The 23,787-nt window shown below is 39.4% G+C and overlaps 1 protein-coding gene and 1 non-coding gene across 2 annotated transcripts in view; one reads left to right on the top strand and one right to left on the bottom strand.

The window, feature by feature from the left end:
• LOC136333282 (adhesion G protein-coupled receptor E2-like) overlaps positions 1-23,787 on the bottom strand; it is a 196,070-nt gene that overhangs the window by 57,859 nt on the left and 114,424 nt on the right. The window lies entirely within an intron of this gene.
• On the top strand, positions 17,837-17,912 carry TRNAD-GUC (transfer RNA aspartic acid (anticodon GUC)). Its single transcript has one exon. It is a non-coding gene; the product is annotated as a tRNA-Asp (tRNA).

Raw genomic sequence — 23,787 nt, 5'->3', positions numbered from 1 at the left:
ACCTTGACAACAATTGACTCCCACCCCCGCCTGATTACACTGGAGGCCCTGACTGTCAGAGCCTTTCCCAAAGCCTTGCACTGAGTGGGGATAGAGTGGGGATTTCCCAGCTCTTTGAGCCTCTTACTCCCCAGGCAGAAGCAGTTGCAGCCTTATAGCTGGATCACCAGGCTGCTAATTCAGAAAGGGGGGACTAGGAGAGGGAATCCAGGAAAGCAAACTCTCTCATCGTTGGACCCTGCAAACGCCAACAAGCCTTTACTTCCAGCAAGACTAAAGCCAAATATATGACATTGCCATAGAATCCCATCAACTGCAAATCCCTACCTAAGAGTGACACAGGGGCAGAGCCTGGGGTACAGAGTCACCGACCAGGAAGAGGGAGAGAAAAGAAAAAGGAAGAAGTTAACCTCTCAAAATCAAGAAAAACCCACAGACTTTACAACTTGATCCACTAATTTTTTTTTTGTTGTTGTTGTTTGTTTCTTCTATCTTTTTGCCTTTATTTCCTCCACCTCGGTCCTTCTATTCTCTGCCCATCTTATGCTTCCCCTTTCTTGAACTACACTACCCATGAGTGTTGCATTTTATTTTTCTTCTTCATCCTCACCCTCCTTTAAGGTTATACTCCAAAACACTTAACTCTCACTCTCTCCTCTTTTGTTTTTTTTTTTTTGTCTTGCTTTATTTTGTTTTTTTCTCTTCCTATTTTATTTCTTCCTTCGTTTTTCTCTTTTTCTTATTTTTCCCTTTCTATTCGTTTTTTCTTTTCTCATTTTACTTTCCTCCCATATAATCCTCAATCACGAACAAATTAGTTAATTTGGGACTCAAGGCTTTTTTTTGGCTTTATTTCTCTTTTTTGCTTTTGTTTTTATTTTTTTTCTTGTTTGTTTATTTTTGTGGCATTTTGGGTCCTCCCAACCCAAGGTCTCCATTGTATTTAGTCTTCGCTCCACTTAATACAACAGATTTTTACTTATTATTTTTATTTTTTCTTCTTTATTATTCTTTTTTGGTCCTTTTTTCTGGTTCCCTCTTATCCCTCTCATGATATCTCTTAGTTGACCATCACTTACAAGCAAATCATCTTATGCTTGTCTAAGATTTTCTTCCTTTTTTTTTTTTGCATTTAGTAGGTCCCTACTCCCCTTTTTTTGCCCCTTGAACTCTTCACCCCAAATCAGGCCCTCCATTATAGGCATGATATTTCCCTGAGGAGGGGAGAGGAGGGAAAGAGAAGAGAGAAAAAAAGGGGGAAATAATAATTATTACTGTTTTTTTTGTGGGGTGTTTTACCCTTTTTATTTTATTTTATTTTTACTTTTTACTCTTTATTAATTCTAATTAGTGCTATCAATAAGACCACCCTCAGATGCCAATAAGAAAGAGGAAATCGAATATTATGGATACAAAAGAAAGAGAGGTAACACAAATAGATGTGGAAAAATCTATGGAGAAAAGACTTAACATATTGGAAGCCTTGGAGCTAAATGACAGAGAATTTAAACTAGAAATCTTAAAAATACTCAGAGATATACAAGAAAACACAGAAAGGCAATATAGGGAGATCAGAAAACAACTCAATGAACACAAAGAATATATTACCAAGGAAATTGAAACTATAAAAACAAATCAAACAGAAATGAAAAACTCAATTCACGAGCTGAAAAACGAGGTAACAAGCTTAGCTAACAGAACAGCCCAGATTGAAGATAGGATTAGTGAAATAGAAGACAAACAACTTGAGGCACAACAGAGAGAAGAAGAAAGAGACTCAAAAATAATAAAAAATGAGAAAGCCCTACAGGAATTGTCTGACTCCATCAGAAAGAATAACATAAGAATAATAGGTATATCAGAGGGAGAAGAGAAAGAAAATGGAATGGAGAATATACTCAAACAAATAATAGACAAGAACTTCCCAAGCCTGTGGAAGGAACTAAAGCCTCAAATTCAAGAAGCAAACAGAACACCAAGTTTTCTTAACCCCAACAAACCCACTCCAAGGCACATCATAATAAAGATGACACAAACCAATGACAAAGAAAAAATTCTCAAGGCAGCCAGGGAAAAGAAGAGTACAACATATAAAGGAAGGCCTATTAGATTATCATCAGATTTCTCAGCAGAAACTCTACAAGCTAGAAGAGAGTGGACCCCAATATTTAAAGCCCTGAAAGAGAGGAACTTTCAGCCAAGAATACTATACCCATCAAAGCTATCCTTCAAGTATGAAGGAGATATAAAAACATTCACAAATACAGAAAAGATGAGAGAATTTATCAACAGAAAGCCCCCACTCCAGGAAATACTAAAGGGGGTTTTCCAACCAGATTCAAAGAACAAAAGAAAACAACACCACAAGTAACAGCTCCACCAAGAACACAATAAAACCAAACTTAAACTGTGACAACAAAGGAAAAAAAGGGGGGAGAGGATGGAGATTAACAGTAGCAAAGGATGATGAACTGCAGAAATACTTATAAGATAGGGTACTACAATGAATATGGTAGGTACCCTTTTCATTACTTAATGGTAACCACCCTTGAAAAAACCACCACAAAAACACTTGACTTAAAAAAGGTAGCAACAGAGGAAAGAAGTATGGAACACAAACAAACAAAAACAAATGATAGAAAAACAAAAGAGAAGAATCAAACTAGATACAAAACTAACAGAAAGCAATTTATAAAATGGCAGTAGGGAACCCACAAGTGTCAATAATTACATTAAATGTAAATGGATTAAACTTACCAATAAAAAGACACAGAGTAGCAGAATGGATTAAAAAAGAAAATCCAACTATATGCTGCCTACAAGAAACACATCTAAGCAACAAGGATAAAAACAAATTCAAAGTGAAAGGCTGGAAAACAATACTCCAAGCAAACAACACCCAAAAAAAAGCAGGCGTAGCGATACTCATATCTAATAATGCTGACTACAAGACAGAAAAATTACTTAGAGACAAAAATGGTCATTTCATAATGATTAAGGGGAAGTTGAATCAAGAAGACATAACAATCCTTAATATATATGCACCAAACCAAGGAGCACCAAAATATATAAGACAGCTACTTATTGACCTTAAAACAAAAACTAACAAAAATACAATCATACTTGGAGACCTCAATACACCGCTGACGGCTCTAGATCGGTCATCCAAACAGAGAATCGATAAAGATATAGTGGTCTTAAACGAAATACTAGAACACCTGGATATGATAGACATCTACAGGACACTTCATCCCAAAGTGACAGAGTATACATTTTTCTCTAGTGTACATGGAACATTCTCAAGAATTGACCATATGTTGGGCCACAAAGACAATATCAGCAAATTTAGAAAAATTGAAATTGTACCAAGCATATTTTCTGATCATAAAGCCTTGAAACTAGAATTCAACTGCAAAAAAGAGGGGGAAAACCCACAAAAATGTGGAAACTAAACAACATACTTCTAAAAAATGAATGGGTCAAAGAAGAAATAAGTGCAGAGATCAAAAGATATATACAGACAAATGAAAATGAAAATACGACATATCAGAATCTCTGGGATGCAGCAAAAGCAGTAATAAGAGGAAAGTTCATATCACTTCAGGCCTATATGAACAAACAAGAGAGAGCCAAAGTAAACCACTGAACTTCACACCTTAAGAAACTAGAAAAAGAAGAACAAAGACAACCCAAAACCAGCCAAAGAAAGGAGATAATAAAAATCAGAGCAGAAATAAATGAAATAGAGAACAGAAAAACTATAGAAAAAAATCAATAAAACAAGGAGCTGGTTCTTTGAAAAGATCAACAAAATTGACAAACCCTTGGCAAGACTCACCAAGGAAAAAAGGCACAGGACTCAAATAAATAAAATCCAAAATGAAAGAGGAGAGATCACCACAGACATCATAGAAATACAAAGAATTATTGTAGAATACTATGAAAAATTATATGCCACCAAATACAACAATCTAGAAGAAATGGATAAATTCCTAGAACAATACAACCTTTCTAGACTGAGTCATGAAGAAGCAGAAAGCCTAAACAGACCAATCAGCAGGGAGGAAATAGAAAAAACTATTAAAAATCTCCCCAAAAATAAAAGTCCAGGCCCAGACGGTTATACTAGTGAATTCTATCAAACATTCAAAGAAGACTTGGTTCCTATTCTACTCAAAGTCTTCCAAAAAATTGAAGAAGAAGCAATACTTCCAAACACATTTTATGAGGCCAACATAACCCTCATACCAAAACCTGGCAAGGATGGCACAAAGAAAGAAAACTACAGACCAATATCTCTAATGAATACAGATGCTAAAATACTAAACAAAATACTGGCAAACCGAATACAACAACATATTAAAAAAATAATACATCATGATCAAGTGGGATTCATCCCAGAATCTCAAGGATGGTTCAACATACGCAAAACGGTTAATGTAATACACCATATCAACAAAACAAAGAACAAAAACCACATGATCTTATCAATAGATGCAGAAAAGGCTTTTGATAAAATACAACACAATTTTATGTTTAAGACTCTCAACAAAATGGGTATAGAAGGAAAATATCTCAACATGATAAAGGCCATATATGATAAACCATCAGCCAACATCCTATTAAACGGCATAAAACTGAGGACTTTCTACCTTAAATCAGGAACAAGACAGGGTTGTCCACTCTCTCCACTCTTATTCAACGTGGTGCTAGAAGTTCTGGCCAGAGCAATCAGACAAGACAAAGAAATAAAAGGCATCCATATCGGAAAAGAAGAAGTAAAGCTATCACTTTTTGCTGATGATATGATCCTATACATCGAAAACCCAAAGGACTCCACAAAAAGAGTATTAGAAACAATAAACCAATACAGTAAGGTCGCAGGATACAAAATTAACATACAAAAGTCCATAGCCTTTCTATATGCCAACAATGACATATTAGAAAATGAACTCAAAAAAATAATCCCCTTCACGATTGCAACAAAAAAAATAAAATACCTAGGAATAAACATAACAAAGAACGTAAAGGACCTATATAATGAAAATTACAAAGCATTGTTAAGGGAAATCGAAAAAGATACAATGAGATGGAAAAATATTCCTTGTTCCTGGATAGGAAGAATAAATATAATCAAAATGGCCATATTACCCAAAGCAATATACAAATTTAATGCAATTCCCATCAAAATCCCTATGAGATTTTTTAAAGAAATGGAACAAAAAATCATCAGATTTATATGGAACTATAAAAAACCCCGAATAGCCAAAACAATCCTAAGGAAAAAGAATGAAGCTGGGGGCATTACAATACCTGACTTTAAACTATATTATAGAGCCACGATAATCAAAACAGCATGGTATTGGCAGAAAAATAGACACTCAGACCAATGGAACAGAATAGAAAGCCCAGAAATAAAACCACATATATATGGTCAAATAATCTTTGATAAAGGGGCCAACAACACACAATGGAGAAAAGAAAGCCTCTTCAACAAATGGTGTTGGGAAAACTGGAAAGCCACATGCAAAAGAATGAAACTCGACTACAGCCTGTCCCCGTGTACTAAAATTAATTCAAAATGGATCAAAGACCTAAATATAAGACCTGAAACAATAAAGTACATAGAAGAAGACATAGGTACTAAAATCATGGACCTGGGTTTTAAAGAACATTTTATGAACTTGACTCCAATGGCAAGAGAAGTGAAGGCAAAGATAAATGAATGGGACTACATCAGAATTAAAAGTTTTTGCTCAGCAAGAGAAACTGATATCAAAATAAACAGACAGCCAACTATATGGGAACTGATATTTTCAAACGACAGCTCAGATAAGGGCCTAATATCCAAAATTTACAAAGAACTCATAAAACTCAACAACAAACAAACAAACAATCCAATAAAAAAATGGGAAGAGGACATGAACAGACACTTCTCCCAGGAAGAGATACAAATGGCCAACAGATATATGAAAAGATGCTCAGCTTCATTAGTTATTAGAGAAATGCAAATCAAAACTACAATGAGATACCACCTCACTCCTGTTAGATTAGCTATTATCAACAAGACGGGTAATAGCAAATGTTGGAGAGGCTGTGGAGAAAAAGGAACCCTCATTCACTGTTGGTGGGACTGTAAAGTAGTACAACCATTATGGAGGAAAGTATGGTGGTTCCTCAACTGCAAATAGAACTACCTTATGACCCAGCAATCCCTCTACTGGGTATATACCCCAAAACCTCAGAAACATTGATACGTGAAGACACATGTAGCCCCATGTTCATTGCAGCACTGTTCACAGTGGCCAAGACATGGAAACAACCAAAAAGCCCTTCGATAGAAGACTGGATAAAGAAGATGTGGCACATATACACTATGGAATACTACTCAGCCATAAGAAATGATGACATCAGATCATTTACAGCAAAATGGTGGGATCTTGATAACATTATAAGGAGTGAAATAAGCAAATCAGAAAAAAACAAGAACTACATGATTCCATACATTGGTGGAACATAAAAATGAGACTAAGAGACATGGACAAGAGTGTGGTGGTTACCAAGGGTGGGGGGGAGGGAGGACATGGGAGGGAGGGAGGGAGAGAGTTAGGGGGAGGGGGAGGGGCACAGAGAACTAGATAGAGGGTGACGGAGGACAATCTGACTTTGGGCGAGGGGTTTGCAACATAATTTGATGACAAAATAACCTAGACATGTTTTCTTTGAATATATGTACCCTGATTTATTAATGTCATCCCATTACCATTAATAAAAATTTATTAAAAAAAAAAAAAAAAAAGAGATGGGAATAAGTTTCCTTGGATGACACTGTAGAATGAGTGAGATGTATAAAATGATTGCAGTAAAACGAAAACATTTCTGAGGAGTTTCGCTGTTCGAAAAGGAAACAGAGCACTAGATGTGGAGGATGGTGCAGTGCGGTGAGCATGGTTGTTGAAAGTTCTAGGACGGGTGCATTTGAGTATGTTTTATGTTCATTGAAAAGATCCAGACGAAGGGAGGTAGACAATACCTTGCAACAGCAGTTAGTGAGATAGACATTGCAGTCTCTTCTCTCATGCTGGGTCTTCACAGGAAACAATATTTACTAAATTGAAAGAGAAATACTAAATAGTTTTACTTTCCATTATTTTATTACTGGCAAGGCTGCATATATTCTTGGATTTGTTATCCATTTACTTTCTCTATTTGAACAATTACTAGGAATTCCTATCCCATACTCAGCCTTTCTCCCAGTGGTCCTACATTCTCTACTTTTAATAAGAAATTCTGTCATGCACTTGGGGAATAGAAATTGAGGACTGACCGACTTCTAAGCAAAGATATAGGGTGCTGAGAGAAAAATGTCACTATAGTTCCATGATGGAGAAATAAAGGTCACCCATTGTACCTTTGATCTTAATGCCACAAAGGCACCAGAGTTAATATATATTTATTTATTTTATATTTATATATTTTTTAATTTAATTAATTGTGTTTACATAGATTTTAGGGTCACTCTGAATGCATCCTCCCTCCCCCATATTCCCCTCAACATCTCCCATGCCCCCCTCCCTACAGCACCCTCCCCCCTTCCTTTCAGGTTTATTCCGTCCTATCATCCCCTTTCCCTCTGTCCACTTTTCCTCTGGTCCCTTTGATCCCTCCTCTGTCACAATTCTGTTCCTCAGTTCTCATTATTTCTTGGATTCCTCAAATGAGTGAGGTCATGATATTTTTCTTTCTCTGCCTGGCTTATTTTACTCAACCTAATAGTTTCCAGGTCCATCCATATTGTTGCAAAAGGTAATATTTCTTTCTTTTTCATAGCCCCATAGTATCCATTGTATATATGTACCACAGTTTTTTTTTTGTTGTTTGTTTGTTTGTTTTTTCTGAAGTTGGAAATGGGGAGGCAGTCAGACAGACTCCTGCATGCACCCGACCGGGATCCACCCGGCATGCCCACCAGGGGGCAATGCTCTGCCCATCTGGGGCGTCACTCTGCCGCAATCAGAGCCATTGTAGCGTCTGAGGCAGAGGCCACAGAGCCATCCTCAGCACCCGGGCAAACTTTGCTCCAATGGAGCCTTGGCAGCGGGAGGGGAAGACAGAGACAGAGAGGAAGGAGAGGGGGAGGGGTGGAGAAGCAGATGGGTGCTTCTCCTGTGTGCCCTGGCCGGGAATCAAACCTGGGACTCCCACACACCAGGCTGACACTCTACCACTGAGCCAACTGGCCAGGGCCTGTATCACAGTTTTTTAATCCACTCGTTCACTGAGGACTTCACTGTACCAGCAATAGTGTGGAATACCTCCAGGTCTATTTAAAATTTCTTTTCTACTTCATGTGGGTTTTTTTGAAAAAAATTCCCCTTACCCAAGGGAAGCTAATGAATGAAGAAGCTTAAACTCAGTTCCCTCAAACAAATTTTATTGAATAAATGTCTATATTAGAATCCTGTAGTTGCTATAAAGTATTCCTACACTGGTTGCTTAAAATAAACAAATATATGTTCCTACAGACTGGATGCTAGAAGCTTGAAATGAGTTTCACTGGCAAATGTTAAAATGTGGAGGGCCGGGTTCCTCCTCGAGGCTCAGGGGAGAACCTGCTTCTCTCTAATTCCTGTTCGAATTGCTGGCCACCTGCAGTCCTTTCTCTGTCTTCAAAGCCAGTTGTATAGCATTTTCAAAATCTCTCTGAGCAACTTGTGTCTCCCTCTGCAACACTTGCAGAACCATGTGCTTACCTTAAAGGTTCCAGCTGGACGAGCCTGGTTCATCTTAAGCCTTAAAGTCAGCTGATTAACAACCCTGTCCAATCTGCTGCCCTAATCTTCCCCTTGCTATAAAATATCATATTAAAAGGTACTGGGGATTAGGATGTGGACATCTTTTGGAGGCTCTTATTCTGCCTGCTATACAGTCTTTTTCAGAAGTGTATTATTTTGTGTCATTCAAAGGCCCTTATATATAAAAAAAAAAACACAGATTTTATCGTAGTCTCTGGAATGAGTGGATATACTATTCTTTCAAATTTATATGCAAAGGTCATTTTTGGTTCAGAAGACCTAAAACCACTTACACCTGACTCTAGCATAAGGCCACACACAGCCTTGCTGCACAGACTGGTCCACAGACCGGGATCTGCAGCATCGCCCCCTCCTGGGAGCATGTCAGAAATGCAGAGTCTCTGAGCCCTCCAGGACCTGCTGAACCAGATTCTGCATTTCTGGTAGGATCCCTCTGGATTCCCAGGTACACTGAAGTTGGTAAGGTGCTGGTTTAGAATAGGTTCTCTCACCTTGACAATGGGGACAGTTTAATAATTCGGGGTGGAGGTAGGTGCTTTCCTGTGGATTGTAGGTATTTAGCAGCATCCCGCCAGACACTGCTAAACATCCCCAGGGAGAAGTCATTTCTGGTTGAGAACCATTGCCTTAAGAAGCATCTGACATAATTATAATCAAGGACCATCACATATTTGGATTAGCTTTGGGCAGATCACTAAACTCCAAGTCCCACTTATGCATAGAGAAAGGAGTTCATAAATATGGATAAGTTGTTTATAAAAATTAAAGGAGACAATCGGTTCAGGGTGCTAAGCTTAATTTATAGTGCATAAAAAGATCAAAATATACCTTTCAAAAATTAACATTTTCACAACGAGGGACTGAGTGACAGTTCTTAATTTGTGATGTAAACAGGAAATTCTTAATTGTTATGGCAAAAGTCTCATGAAGCCAGTGTGTGTGGCATTTCAGGTTTATAATCAAAAGAATCAGGCCCTGGCCGGTTGGCTCAGTGGTAGAGTGTCGGCCTGGCGTGCAGAAGCCCCGGGTTCGATTCCCGGCCAGGGCACACAGGAGAAACGCCCATCTGCTTCTCCACCCCTCCCTCTCTCTTTCCTCTCTGTCTCTCTCTTCCCCTCCCGCAGCCGAGGCTCCATTGGAGCAAAATGGCCCGGGTGCTGGGGATGGCTCCATGGCCTCTGCCTCAGGCGCTAGAGTGGCTCTGGTCGCAACAGAGCAATGCCCCAGATGGGCAGAGCATTGCCCCCTGGTGGGCGTGCTGGGTGGATCCTGGTCTTGACTGCCTCCCCGTTTCTGGCTTCAGAAGAATACAAAAAAAAAAAAAGAATCAGTTCTCCATTTATTGAAAAGAACAGACAGTTTTTGGAGCTATCAGGACTGTGTCGCCATGACAAATCAGAGCTGAAGACATAAGAGGCCTAATCCAGACAGGGTCCTCATCCCTTACACTTAACTCAGAGTTGAGATAAGGTGCTAGGAGATTTAGAGATACGGAAAGGAGGCAAGTCCATGGAGAGGAAGTAAAAAGCAAAAGCAAAAAACAGCCACAAAAAAACAATTCATGTGACTCGTAACCTGGTTTATTGGAAACAGAGAATCAGGAAAGGTTTCCTTTCTGTCCAGAATGTTTCCACAGGGGAATCGTGTGCTTACCACCTGGATCAGCAAGAGGGAACGGTGTGTGATGAGCAGGTACAGGGAGCTGTAAAGAACACCTCATCTCTAGTCTCTCGGCAGGTGCAGCCTTAGCTTGGGGGGAACATGGCTTGTTTATTTGTTATTGTGGTTGGTTTGCTTGGAGTCCTGATTCTGGCTGGGGACTGATGCTTCACAACTTCCTGCTGTCTTGTCTGTGAACAGGGCTTAGGTCTCCATCATCAATCATCCAGGCACGAATTCAGGCGTCCCTACAAAGACCTTCCTCTCAGAGATCCCATCCAGGTGAGAGTCCAACAACTCAGCTGACGCTGCATGAGAGGGTCAGAGAGAATGGAAGCCAAGAACATTTACCTGTTGTCACCTGAGTGCCAATTTAACCTAGACCATAGGCAAGAGATTGCTGTGTTCGTTTGATTAATTAATGTATTTATTTCATGGCTACGTAAAAGCTCATAGTGTGACTGCTACTCACACTTTTGATGATCTTCCATACTTTTTATCATTAAATTGCTATCATATCAATGCTAAAAAATATGTTTAAATTATTAAATCCAAACTGTGATTCTGATCAGGCCCTATGTGCCCCCCTACAAGACATGAGCTATGTCTGGAGAGATTTTCCTGTCACACTGGAGGGGGCAGTGAAGGGAGGGATGCTTTAACCAATCTTCGTTCCCAGGACATACCTCACTGCAGAGAACAGTCTTGCCCAGAATGTCCACAGAGCTGAGACAGAGAAACTCCGTGTTAAATAACATCATTATTGGTAATATTTATAGCTGACTTCAGGTTGTTACCCAAAACTGTAATACTTTACTTTTCTGCCAGCTAAAGTGCGCTATACCCTTCCTCTACCAGTTTAAAAGTTCCAACCCCAATAAATGTGACTGCTCCATAAGTCTTTTTCCAGGAGGTTGGGTGTGAAAGAGCTTCCCTGTTGTTTTCTCAAACTATTACTCAGTTTCAGCAAACTTCATTTATTTGATCACCATTTTAATATACCTACTGTCATTATATACTCATATTTTATTTTCCTATGTTTTTGTATAGCATTTCAAGTGATTTCTATAGATCATTGTTTCTCAATTGACATTTGTAGAATATTTTTACCATAAAAAAATTTAAATTTTACTTAAATATATCTATCTTTTTATTACTGAGTTCTTGCTCTATTTAATATAGGTTTGCCCACTTGTACATTTTAGATGTAGTTTCTAATGTTCCTCAAAATATGTATTGGTTATTCTTACACCAAGTTTGTAATCTCTCTGATCTTTTGTAAGATGTCTGAGGGAGAGGACCAGTTTCATATTCCTTCAGACTGACAGCAATTTATGCCAGTTTTCATTTTAAAATTCAACCTTTTTCAACTAAATTAAGTACAACCTTGTCATATGGTAAATGTTTATATACATTGAGACCTAGTTCCAGATTCATTAAATGAATAATAATTGAGGATCTTCTATGTGCCATAACATGCTAGGAATATATTTTATTCTTTTATCTCTAAGTCTTTATAATTTAATTATTAACCCATATTGATATTATTAAATTATTGCTATTTAGGCCCTCTGTGGTAAAGCGTCCACCTGGCATGTGGATGACCTGGGTTTGATTCCTGGTCAGGGCACACAGACGAAGCGCCCATCTGCTTCTCCACCCCTCCCCCTCTCTCTTCTCTCTTTCTCTCTCTTCCCCTTCTGCAGCCATGGGTCATTTGAAGTGAGTTGGCCCCAGGGGCTGAGGATGGCTCTATAGCCTCTGCCTCAGGGCTCAGAAGAGCTTGGTTGCTGAACAATGGAGCAATGCCCTAGATGGGCAGAGCATCGCCCCTAGTGGACTTGCCGGGTGGATCCTGGTTAAGGTGTATGCAGGAGTCTATCTCTGTCTCTGTCGGGAGCTGATTCACTAATGCTGGCTAACTAGGTCACAGCAGGAGAAAATCCACAACTGCTGGTTGACAAAGTCACAGCAAAAGAAGATAGAGTCACCGCAATAAGACCAACAGCTGCGGGTTGACAAAGTCACTGCAAAGGATAGGCACAATGATACTTCCCCCTTTAATCTTTTGAATTAATCTGGCCTTATATTCCCCCCTTTTTGGGTGTGTGCTATTATTTGTAGCACAGGGATAATAGTACCGTGCTTTCCCTGTAGACTCGTAGTAATTTCTTTGGAAATGAGACAGAAGGTGTAAGTTCCACAGAAAAGCCTGTAAGCCCCTTGAACTGGGCTCATAAACATAAGAGGCTGGCCATAATATCCCTCATAAAGGGTTAAGTTTGTAGGAGAATTTCTTCTTATTAATCATGTTAGAAAGAATATAGTTAGAACTTAGCTAGTATATGAATATAGTAAATGAATAAAGTTTAACTAGACATTAGAATCTTAGGTAAAGTGTAGTAGAGTGGCCTGTTGTGTGGCCTTGGATAGGAGTGCAGCTGGCTAGTAAAGAATGTTTTGTTAAAAGACTTGTTTTGTCACTGAAGGCAGTTGCTGGGCTTTTCTCAGTAAAACATTCTCATGAGATTTTTGTATTTTCCAAGAATAAGAAGAGGAATGTGGTGGGATTCATAGCAGCAATAGCAATTAATGCCTTCTGATATTATGTTGCTACTAGCTATCTTGCAGGTGCACTCTATGTATCTTTAAGTAAAAATTACTCTTAATACTATGTCAGTTTCTTAAATAGCAAGCCTTTTGTAGTCTTGTGAAAAAAGAATTAGAACACTACATAAACTCAAGGCTATTTGCCTGAGCAAGCAGTGGTCCTTTGCTAGTCCTTGATGATTTTGTCTGCTATCTCTTTCTGCACCCTTGACTCACAACAACAATAAAATAGAGTTATTAATAAGTACTAATCTTTTAGAAGTTTGTACCGATATTATTATTATTACTATTATATAACTATACTTTGAATAACTTACCACCTGACTTGTAGCTTATAGATATGAATTAACTGTTATCTGGAAATATGTAACCATAGTGAAACTAAAACAATGATGTATTCAAAATACCATGTGATTGTAACTTAGTGTGTGTGCATAAAAAGTAATGTTAGACTATCCTGGCAGTAAATGCTAACCAGAGAATAAAGAATTCAGCTCTCTCACTCCATTTTCGCCGACGCCATCTCTTCCTGTGGGACCCCTGGATCCTCCCCCCGGGGCTGGACCCTGGCATGTCTCCCTTCCTCTCACTGAATTAAAAAAAAAAAAAAAAAAAAAAAAAAATATATATATATATATATATATATATATATATATATTACTATTTAATGTCTTGTTTCACTTAGTGTTTAATTCTCCATTCAATTTTATTTACTACAGTTGTTTTGAAACCACTCACTTTCACCTGGTTTCATTATGCCTTCATTTTTTCATTTGATCACTTTCACTTTCTTAGACTTGTTTCCATGTAAGTGCACATCTATTTCCATACCTCTGTGGAAACCCCAGAGTGAAACCCTTGCTCTTCTGGGTCATACAGTATAACAGAGATGTCAGAGAACATGAAATAAGTGTGTGTTTAGATAATGTCCTCGGACAGAATTATATGAAGAAAGTTATTCAGTATAAATTGATAGAACTGTCACCGTGTGGGAAGGATTTATAAAGGATGGTCTGGGGAGGTTTTTGCATGTTGGATGAAGACCAGGACCAGGACCAGAGTGGGGCCACTGCATGTGTCACAAAAGAGATCAAAATCTAATGCCCCCAAATAACAGAAAAAGATGCTACATAAGAAAAGGCAGAAGGGGCTAACCCAAGTTGTTTTGAAAGAATTTACATTGGTTAGAGATAAGGAGGGGGGTGAGGGCGGCAGTTTCAGGATAGGTACACAGGAAGAAATATTTACCACCTTTTATAAATATATGATTTATTGAGAAGACATTGGTTCACAAAACCATTGGTTACAGGCAACAGTACAGAAAGTTCATGCCCACGCAGAATGATCTAGCGGTCACTACAGAAGTTGATTCAAAGTTGCAACACACATTCAGAAATAACTGTCTTTGGTTAGCTGGTCCACAGCTTTTAGCTGGTTAATTACTGCTGTCTTTTGCTTTCACTCTCTGGCACCACTGTTATTTAATTTAGGACATCTCAAAATTTTTTTCTTTTCACTTGTTTGAGGTCTCTGTTCAAATATCAACTTGTTTGTAGATCTTGCTCACAGTCCCATGAAAAACAGAACACACTAGTCCAGGGGTCCCCAAACTTTTTACACAGGGGACTAGTTCACCGTCCCTCAGACCGTTGGAGGGCCGGACTATAAAAAAACTATGAACAAATCCCTATGCACACTGCACATATCTTATTTTAAAGTAAAAAAAACAAAACGGGAAGAAATACAATATTTAAAATAACAAACAAGTAAATTTAAATCAACAAACTGACCAGTATTTCAATGGGAACTATGCTCCTCCACTGACCACCTATGAAAGAGGTGCCCCTTCCAGAAGTGCGGCAGGGGCCAGATAAACGGCCTCAGGGGGCCGCATGTGGCCCGCGGGCCGTAGTTTGGGGACCCCTGCACTAGTCCCTCCCTCCTACAGTCCTGCTCACCTTTTCATACCGTCTGCCACCATCTGAAATCATTTACTATTTTATCACTTGTTTCTACATTCATTCTCCCACACTGAATTGCAGAGGCTTTTTTTATAAATAAATTTTTATTTTAATGGGGTGACATCAATAAATCAGGGTACATATATTCAAAGAAAACATTTCCAGGTTATCTTGTCATTTAGTTCTGTTGCATAACCATCACCCAAAGAGAGATCGTCCTCTGTCACCCTCTATCCAGTTTTCTTTATACCCCTCCCCCTCCCCCTCCTCCCCTCCCCCTACCCCCCGTAACCACCCCACTCCTGTCCATGTCTCTTAGTCTCGTTTTCATGTCCCACCATTGTATGGAATCCTGCAGTTCTTGTTTTTTTCTGATTCACTTATTTCACTCCGCATAATGTTATCAAGATTCCACCATTCTGCTGTAAGTGATCCGATGTAATCATTTCTTCTAGCTGAATAGTATATCATGGTGTATATGTGCCCCATCTTCTTTATCCAGTTTTCTATTTTTTTTTACAGTGATTAAAAGCCTTTAAGCAAACACTTGGCCAATACAGCAAGAATCCATAAAAGAGTAGTGTCCTTAACATGTTCATCAAGTCCAAGTTGGCCCCATCACCATGCCAAATTCCTGAAAAATGCAACCCAACCACAGTTCAGTCTGTTAGGAGCTGTCAGAAGGAGCAGGAGTCCAGGAAAAGTCCATATCCAGGAAAAGTCCTCATGGCACTGGAATTGTTGTCACCATTCTATACTTTGCAGCTCATGTCCAAGTCCCAATGACCGCTGCTTCTAGCTGGTAATGATTCAGGTAGACTGGAAAAGCCATTTGCAGCATATGTGGATATGGAGCTTCTGTTCTCCTCTGCCTGGAGAGATGAGACCAGGTTGCTTTTCCCTGGAGCTCTGTGACTGTGGCATGGTAAAGAGAACCTTGGGATACACTAAGCTGGGTGGCAAAGGTAGATTCATAATAGAAGTTGGCAAAAGGGGGAAAGAGAGCGCTAAATTAGGAGTAGGTCCCAGCCTGAAATATGAGTAGGGCATTGAGGTAGGAGGGATAAAGGAAACACTATATATTAAGCAAAGCAGCAGAAAATAGGACTATCAACACCCACAACAGAGATCTTTGAGTGAAGAATAAAAAACCTGACTATTCAGGCAAAACATAGTTAAGTGGCCCTTGTGCAAATGAGATCAGTTTACCTGCTTCTTGGAAGAAATACCCTAGGCTTGTCCACAGTGTCGTAGATGGGGCCGACGGCCCCGGGCACCTTCAGCCTTCAGTGGCAAACCCCAGCATTCTGGGCAAGGTTAGGTCATAGGTGGCTGGAGCAAGGCTGGAAGAGACCGAACCCTCCCTTAGAGGAGCAAGGGGGAAGCCTACCTTCCAGTGTCCCTGTTTCCTCACAGCAGAGGCATGTAAGCCTGGCAGGCTTTAGCTCAATGACCTTCCTTTCCACTATTGAAGCAGGACCCAGATGGCATCCTATGAGACTCCTTTGGGGCGTTGGAGCCTTTAAGGGTGTATCCTAAAAGCTGGCAGTTCCCCTGATCTCTATTGGGCTTTTTCTGCCTCTAGGTATCTTAAAAGCCATGCTCAGAAGATCTCACTGAGGGGTTTGAGGATCCCCACCCGCCTATATAAATCTTTTCCATATATCTGGAGCTATTTGGAAAAAGACAAAACAGTGTTATTAGCTGGATCTAATAAAGAAGGTAGTAGTTTGCAGGCGAAAAAGATTTGGTGTCTCCTGTTCATCAGCATTCAAAAGAAATGTACATTTTTTTTTTTTAAGTAAGAAGCATGATATGGTAGACCCATAGGAGTTCCAGGATATGACTACCCCCTTTTAATTTTTTTTTTAAATTGACCTTAAAATGTTTGCTGAGTACACTTTAATAATACTTTAACTTTAAAGATTGTAAGCATGACAAAATATAGTAAATGCTTTTGCTCCATATGCAGGAGCATTTTCAGTTTAACCAGTTTAGGAAATCCAATAATAGAACCATGCATACAGACAATGAGCTATAACATGCTTATCAACCTCTCCTGTTCTGACAGAGGTTACTATAGATCTGGAATATGAAGCCACTGTAATGTGGACATACGACTGTTTGCCAAATGAAGGTATATGAGCAACATCCATCTGCCAAAGTTGTCCTGGTAGGGGTCCTTGAGGGTTAACTCCAAACGAAGGGGCAGTATAGGACCCCTTGGACAGGATTTCCCAATCTGCCGTGCTGCTTCCCGAGAAAGTTGAAAGTGTTTACACCGGGCTGCAGCGTTCTGATGATGAATAGTATGAGACTGACTTGCTCGGTCTGTCATGGTTGCTCCATATAATTTTCTTTTGGGTAGCTTGATCAACAAGGGCATTCCGAGGCCCTGGCCGGTTGGCTCAGTGGTAAAGCATTGGCCTGGTGTGCAGGATTCCCGGGTTCGACTCCCAGTCAGAGCACACAGAAGAAGCACCCATCTACCCCTCCATCCTTCCCCCTCTCCTTCCTCTCCGCCTCTTTCTTCCCTTCCCGCAGCCAAGGCTCCACCACAGCAAAGCCACCCCGGGCACCAAGGATGGCCCCATGGCCTCCGCCTCAGGCGCCAGAATGGCTCTGGTCACAACAGAGCAACACCCCAGATGGGGAGAGCATCCACCTCCCCCCCCCGAAAGGCATGGCAGGTGGATCCCGGTCAGGCGCATGCGGGAGCCTGTCGGACTGCCTCCCCACCTCCATCTTCAGAAAAACACAAAAAACAAATAAATAAAAGAAAAAATACGGGCCCTGGTCGGTTGGCTCAGCGGTAGAGTGTCGGCCTGTCGTGCGGGGGACCCGGGTTCAATTCCCGGCCAGGGCACATATGAGAAGCACCCATTTGCTTCTCCACCCCCCCTTCCTCTCTGTCTCTCTCTTCCCCTCCCGCAGCCAAGGCTCCATTGGAGCAAAGATGGCCTGGGCACTGGGGATGGCTCCTTGGCCTCTGCCCCAGGCGCTAGAGTGGCTCTGGTCAAGGCAGAGCGACGCCCCGGAGGGGCAGAGCGTCGGCCCTGGTGGGCATGCTGGGTGGATCCTGGTCGGGCGCATGCGGGAGTCTGTCTGACTGTCTATCCCAGTTTCCAGTTTCTAAAAACAAAAAAAAGGAAAAAAAAAGGAAGAAAAAAAGAAAAAATACAACAACAACAAAAGAGAGAGAGAGAGAGAGAGAGAAAAGGGCATTTCCTTGTGCTAAAGCTCCAGGGAGCATGGAGTGAGCTTGAGTATGTCCTATGAAACATGGAGCTCTATGTTGACATATAAGTCTTTGAAGAAGGAGGAACTACTGAAATAGTTCATCAGCATTTGTCCATAAGACAGCAGTCTTTATAGTGGAAACACCATAAGTAAATATTTGCTATCTGTCTATAGATTAAGGGGGGAATATGGCAAATGCTGAAAAGCCATGATCTTTGTGCCCCTCCCCTCCCCAACCCCCTCCCTCTCCTCCTTCCACCCTGTAACCCCAACACTGTTGTCCATGTCTCTGAGTCTCATCTTTATGTCCCACCTATGTATGGAATCATATAGTTCTTAGTTTTTTCTGATTTACTTTTTTCGCTCAGTATAATGTTATCAAGGCCCATCCATGATGTTGTAAAAGATCCTATGTCATCATTTCTTATGGCTGAGTAGTATTCCATAGTGTATATGTGTGTGTGTATATATATATATATATATATATATATATACACACACACTAAAGCTTTTTAATCCACTCGTCCTCTGACGGACACTTGGGCTGTTTCCAAATCTTTGCTATTGTGAACAATGCTGCCATAAACATGGGGGTGCATTTCTTCTTTTCAAACAGTGCTATGGTGTTCTTGGGGTATATTCCTAACAGTGGTATAGCTGGGTCAAAAGGCAGTTCGATTTTTAATTTCTTGAGGAATCTCCATACTGTTTTCCACAGTGGCTGCACCAGTCTGCATTCCCACCAGCAGTACAGGAGGGTTCCCTTTTCTCCACATCCTCGCCAGCACTTATTCTGTGTTGTTTTATTGATGAGCACCATTCTAACTGGTGTGAGGTGATATCTCATTGTGGTTTTAACTTGCATTTCTCTAATGATTAGTGATGTTGAGCATTTTTTCATATGCCTATTGGCCATCTGTGTGTCCTCTTTGGAGAAGTGTCTATTCATTTCTTTTGCCCATTTTTGGATTGGATTGTTTGTCTTCCTGGTATTAAGCTTTACAAGTTCTTTATAAATTTTGGTTATTAACCCCTTATCAGACGCAATGTCAAATATATTCTCCCATTGTGTAGTTTGTCTTTTTATTCTGTTCTTATTGTCTTTAGCTGTGCATAAGCTTTTTAGTTTGATAAAGTCCCATCTGTTTATCCTGTCTTTTATTTCACTTGCCTGTGGAGACAAATCAGCAAATATATTGCTGCGAGAGATGTCAGAGTGCTTACTGCCTATGTTTTCTTCTAAGATGCTTATGGTTTCACGGCTTACATTTAAGTCTTTTATCCATTTTGAGTTTATTTTTGTGAGTGGTGTAAGTCGGTGGTCTAGTTTCATTTTTTTGCAGGTAGCTGTCCAATTTTTCCAACACCATTTGTTGAAGAGGCTGTCTTTACTCCATTGTATTTTCTTACCTTCTTTGTCAAATATCAGTTGTCCATAGAGCTGTGGGTTTATTTCTGGGTTCTCTATTCTGTTCCATTGATCTACGTCCCTATTCTTATGCCAGTACTATGCTGTTTTGAGTACAATGGCCTTATAATATAACTTGATATCCGGAAGTGTGATACCTCCCGCTTTATTCTTCCTTTTCAGGATTGCTGAGGCTATTCGTGTTCTCTTTTGGTTCCATATAAATTTTTGGAATATGTGTTCTATATCTTTGAAGTAAGTCATTGGTATTTTAATCGGTATTGCATTGAATTTATAAATTGCTTTGGGTAATATAGACATTTTAATGATGTTTATTCTTCCTAACTATGAGCACGGTATATGCCTCCACTTATTTGTATCTTCCCTGATTTCTTTTATCAATGTTTTATAATTTTCCGAGAACAAGTCTTTAATCTCCTTGGTTAGATTTATTCCTAGGTACTTTATTTTTTTGGTTGCAATGGTAAAGGGGGTTGATCCCTTGATTTCTCTTTCTGACAGTTCATTATTAGTGTAAAAAATGCCTCTGATTTCTGAGTATTGATTTTATATCCTGCCACCTTGCCGAATTCATTTATCAGGTCTAGTAGTTTTTTGACTGAGACTTTAGGGTTTTCTATATACAATATCATATCATCTGCAAATAATGATAGTTTTACTTCTTCTTTTCCAATTTGGATGCCTTTTATTTCTTTTTCTTGTCTGATTTCTCTGGCTAGGACTTCCAGAACTATGTTGAATAAGAGTGGTGAAATTGGGCACTCCTGCCTTGTTCCTGATCTTAAGGGGATTGCTTTTAATTTTTTCCCATTGAGTATGATGTTGGCTGTGGGTTTGTCATAGATGGCCTTTATCATTTTGAGGTATGTTCCCTATATTCCCACTTTGCTGAGAATTTTGATTATGAATGGGTGCTGGACTTTATCAAATGCTTTTTCTGCATCTATTGAAATTATCATGTGGTTTTTCTCCTTTCTTTTGTTTATGTGATGAATCACATTGATTGATTTGCGAATATTGTACCAGCCTTGCCTCCCAAGAATAAATCCCACTTGATCCTGGTGTATGATTTTTTTCATATATTGCTGGATCCGGTTTGCTAATATTTTGTTGAGGATTTTTGCATCTAAGTTCATCAGGGGTATTGGCCTATAATTTTTTTTTCTGTGTTGTCTTTGCCTGGTTTTGGAATCAGAATTATGCTCGCCTCATAAAAGGAGTTTGGAAGTCTTCCTTCCTCTTGAATTTTTTGAAATAGCTTGAGAAGGATAGGACTTAGTTCTTCTTTGAATATTTGGTAGAATTCACTTGTGAAGCCATCAGGCCCAGGACTTTTCTTTTTTGGGAGTTTTTTGGTAGCTGTTTCAATCTCATTTGTTGTAATTAGTCTGTTTAGGTTTTCTGATTCTTCCAGATTAATTTTTGGAAGATTATATGATTCAAGGAATTTGTCCATTTCATCTAGGTTGTCTAGTTTTTGGCATACAGTTCTTCATAGTATTTTCTTACAATATTTTGTATTTCTGTTGTGTCAGTTGTTATTTCTCCACTCCCGTTTCTAATTTTATTTATTTGAGTCCTCTCTTTTTCTTGGTGAGTCTAGTTAAAGGTTCATCAATCTTGTTTACCTTTTCAAAGAACCAGCTCCTAGTTTCATTGATCCTCTGTATTGTTTCTTTAGCCTCTGTGTCATTTATTTCTGCTCTGATCTTTATTATTTCCTTCCTTCTACTAGCTCTTGGCTTTACTTGCTGCTCTTTTTCTAATTCTTTTAGATATAGGGTTAAGTTGTTTATTTGAGCTTTTTCTAGCTTCTTGAGGTAGGCCTGTAATGCTATAAACTTCCCTCTCAGCACTGCTTTTGCTTTGTCCCATAAATTTTGAGTTCATGTATGCTTGTTATCGTTTGTTTCTAGGAATTTTTTAATTTCTTCTTTGATCTCAATGTTAACCCATTCGTTATTTAATAACATGCTATTTAGTTTCCAAGTGTTTGAATGTTTTTCAATTTTTCTGTTGTGGTTGATTTCTAATTTAATGCCATTGTGATCAGAGAAAGTGCTCGATATGATTTCAATCTTCTTAAATTTGTTGAGACGACTTTTGTGCCCTAATATGTGGTCTATTCTAGAGAATGTACCATGAGCGCTTGAAAAGAATGTATATTCTGCTGTTTTAGGGTAAAAGGTTCTGAAGATATCTATTAAATCGAGTTGATCTAATATGTCCTTTAAGTTTGCTGTTTCTTTGTTAATTTTCTTTCTTGAGGATCTATCTAATGATGTTAATGGGGTATTGAAATCCCCTACTATTGTATTATTGCTGTTGCTCTCGCCCTTTAAGTCCATCAAAGTCTGCTTTATATATTTAGGTGCTCCTATATTAGGTGTGTAGATATTTATAATAGTTATATCTTCCTTTTGGATTGCTCCCTTTATCATTATGTAGTGACTTTCTTTATCTCTAACTATGGTCTTTGTTTTAAAGTCCATTTTGTCTGATATAAGTATTGCTACCCCAGCTTTTTTTTCATTTCCATTTGCATGAAATATTTTTTTCCATCCTTTTACCTTCAACCTATGTGCATCTTTTGTTTTAAGGTATGTCTCTTGTAGACAGCATATGTATGGGTCCTGTTTTCTTATCCACGCAGCTACCCTATGTCTCTTGATCGGATCATTTAATCCATTAACATTTAAGGTTATTACTGATATGTAATTGTTTATTGCCATTTTGTTCTTTAAAACTGTATTCCTCTTTTGCTATATTCTTTTTTTCCTTTGATCTGTTTACAACAGGTCCCTTAGCATTTCTTGCAGCCTTGGTTTGGTTGCAGTGGATTTCTTGAGGTTTTTTTTTGTCTGTAAAGCTTTTTATTTCTCCTTCAATTTTAAATGATAGCCTTGCTGGATAAAGTAGTCTTGGTTGTAGGTTCTTGTTCTGCATTACTTTGAATATTTCTTGCCATTCCCTTCTGGCCTCAAATGTTTCTTTTGAGAAGTCAGAAGTCATCCTTATGGGGGCTCCTTTGTAGGTGATAGTCTTTTTTTCTCTAGCAGCTGTTAATATTTTCTCTTTATCATTTAGCTTTGGTATTTTAATTATGATGTGTCTTGGTGTTGGTTTCTTTGGTTTTCTTCTTAATGGAGTTCTCTGTGCTTCCTGAACATGTGAAATGTTTTCCTGCCTTAATTGGGGGAAGTTTCCTGCTATAATATGTTTGAACAAAGTCTCTATCCCTTGTTCTTTCTCTTCTTCTTCAGGAACCCCTATGATGTGGATGTTATTTCTCTTCATGTTGTCACAGAGCTCTCTTAGAGTTTCCTCAGACTTTTTGAGTCTCTTTTCTTTTTTCTGCTCTGCTTCCGTGCCTTTATTTATCATGTCCTCTAACTCACTGATTCGATTCTCTGCTTCATTCATCCTGCTTTTAATTCCTTCCATTGTATTCTTTATTTCAGATATTGTATTTGTTATTTTTGACTGATTCTTTTTTATTATTTCGATGTCCTTTTTTATATTTGTTATCTCTTTATTTAGATTTTCGTAATGGCCATCTATGGTTGTTCTGATAATCTTTGAGCATCCTAACACTCGTTATTTTAAACTCTGCATCTGGTAATTTGGTTATATCTGATTCACTTAGGTCCTTTTCTGGGGATTTCTCTTGGTTTATTTGTGTTGTATTTCTCTGCCTCCGCATTTTCCCTTCACAGGAGTGGCTGTGATCACGTGCTCGGGTGCACAAGCATTGGTGGCCTTGGCCTTTGCCCCGCCCCTGTGTGTGACGTTATGCTCAGTCCTGAGGGCACTGGCGAGCACCTTTGCTCAGCTGCGGGTCTCCGCCTGTTTCCGGGCTTTCACCCTGCCCTTGCAGGAGGAGCCCACTCAAGAAACGGCTGCTAGCCTTGGCTCTACTGCTGGGCAGGACTGCGTGCCCAAGCTCAGCACAGTAGCAGAACTCCGCCTCTTCTGGGCTTTTGGCTCCACCTCCGCAGGAGGAGCTGGCTTCCAAGTCAGACCGCAAGCCTGGGTTGCATGGGCGGGGCAAGGCTGTGCTCCTCTGCCCTTG

Source organism: Saccopteryx bilineata, chromosome 1 (genome assembly GCF_036850765.1).
Source record: "Saccopteryx bilineata isolate mSacBil1 chromosome 1, mSacBil1_pri_phased_curated, whole genome shotgun sequence".
Taxonomy (NCBI): domain Eukaryota; kingdom Metazoa; phylum Chordata; class Mammalia; order Chiroptera; family Emballonuridae; genus Saccopteryx; species Saccopteryx bilineata.
The sequence above is the reverse complement of the archived record's forward strand: the minus strand, read 5'-3'. Positions and strand labels throughout refer to the sequence as shown.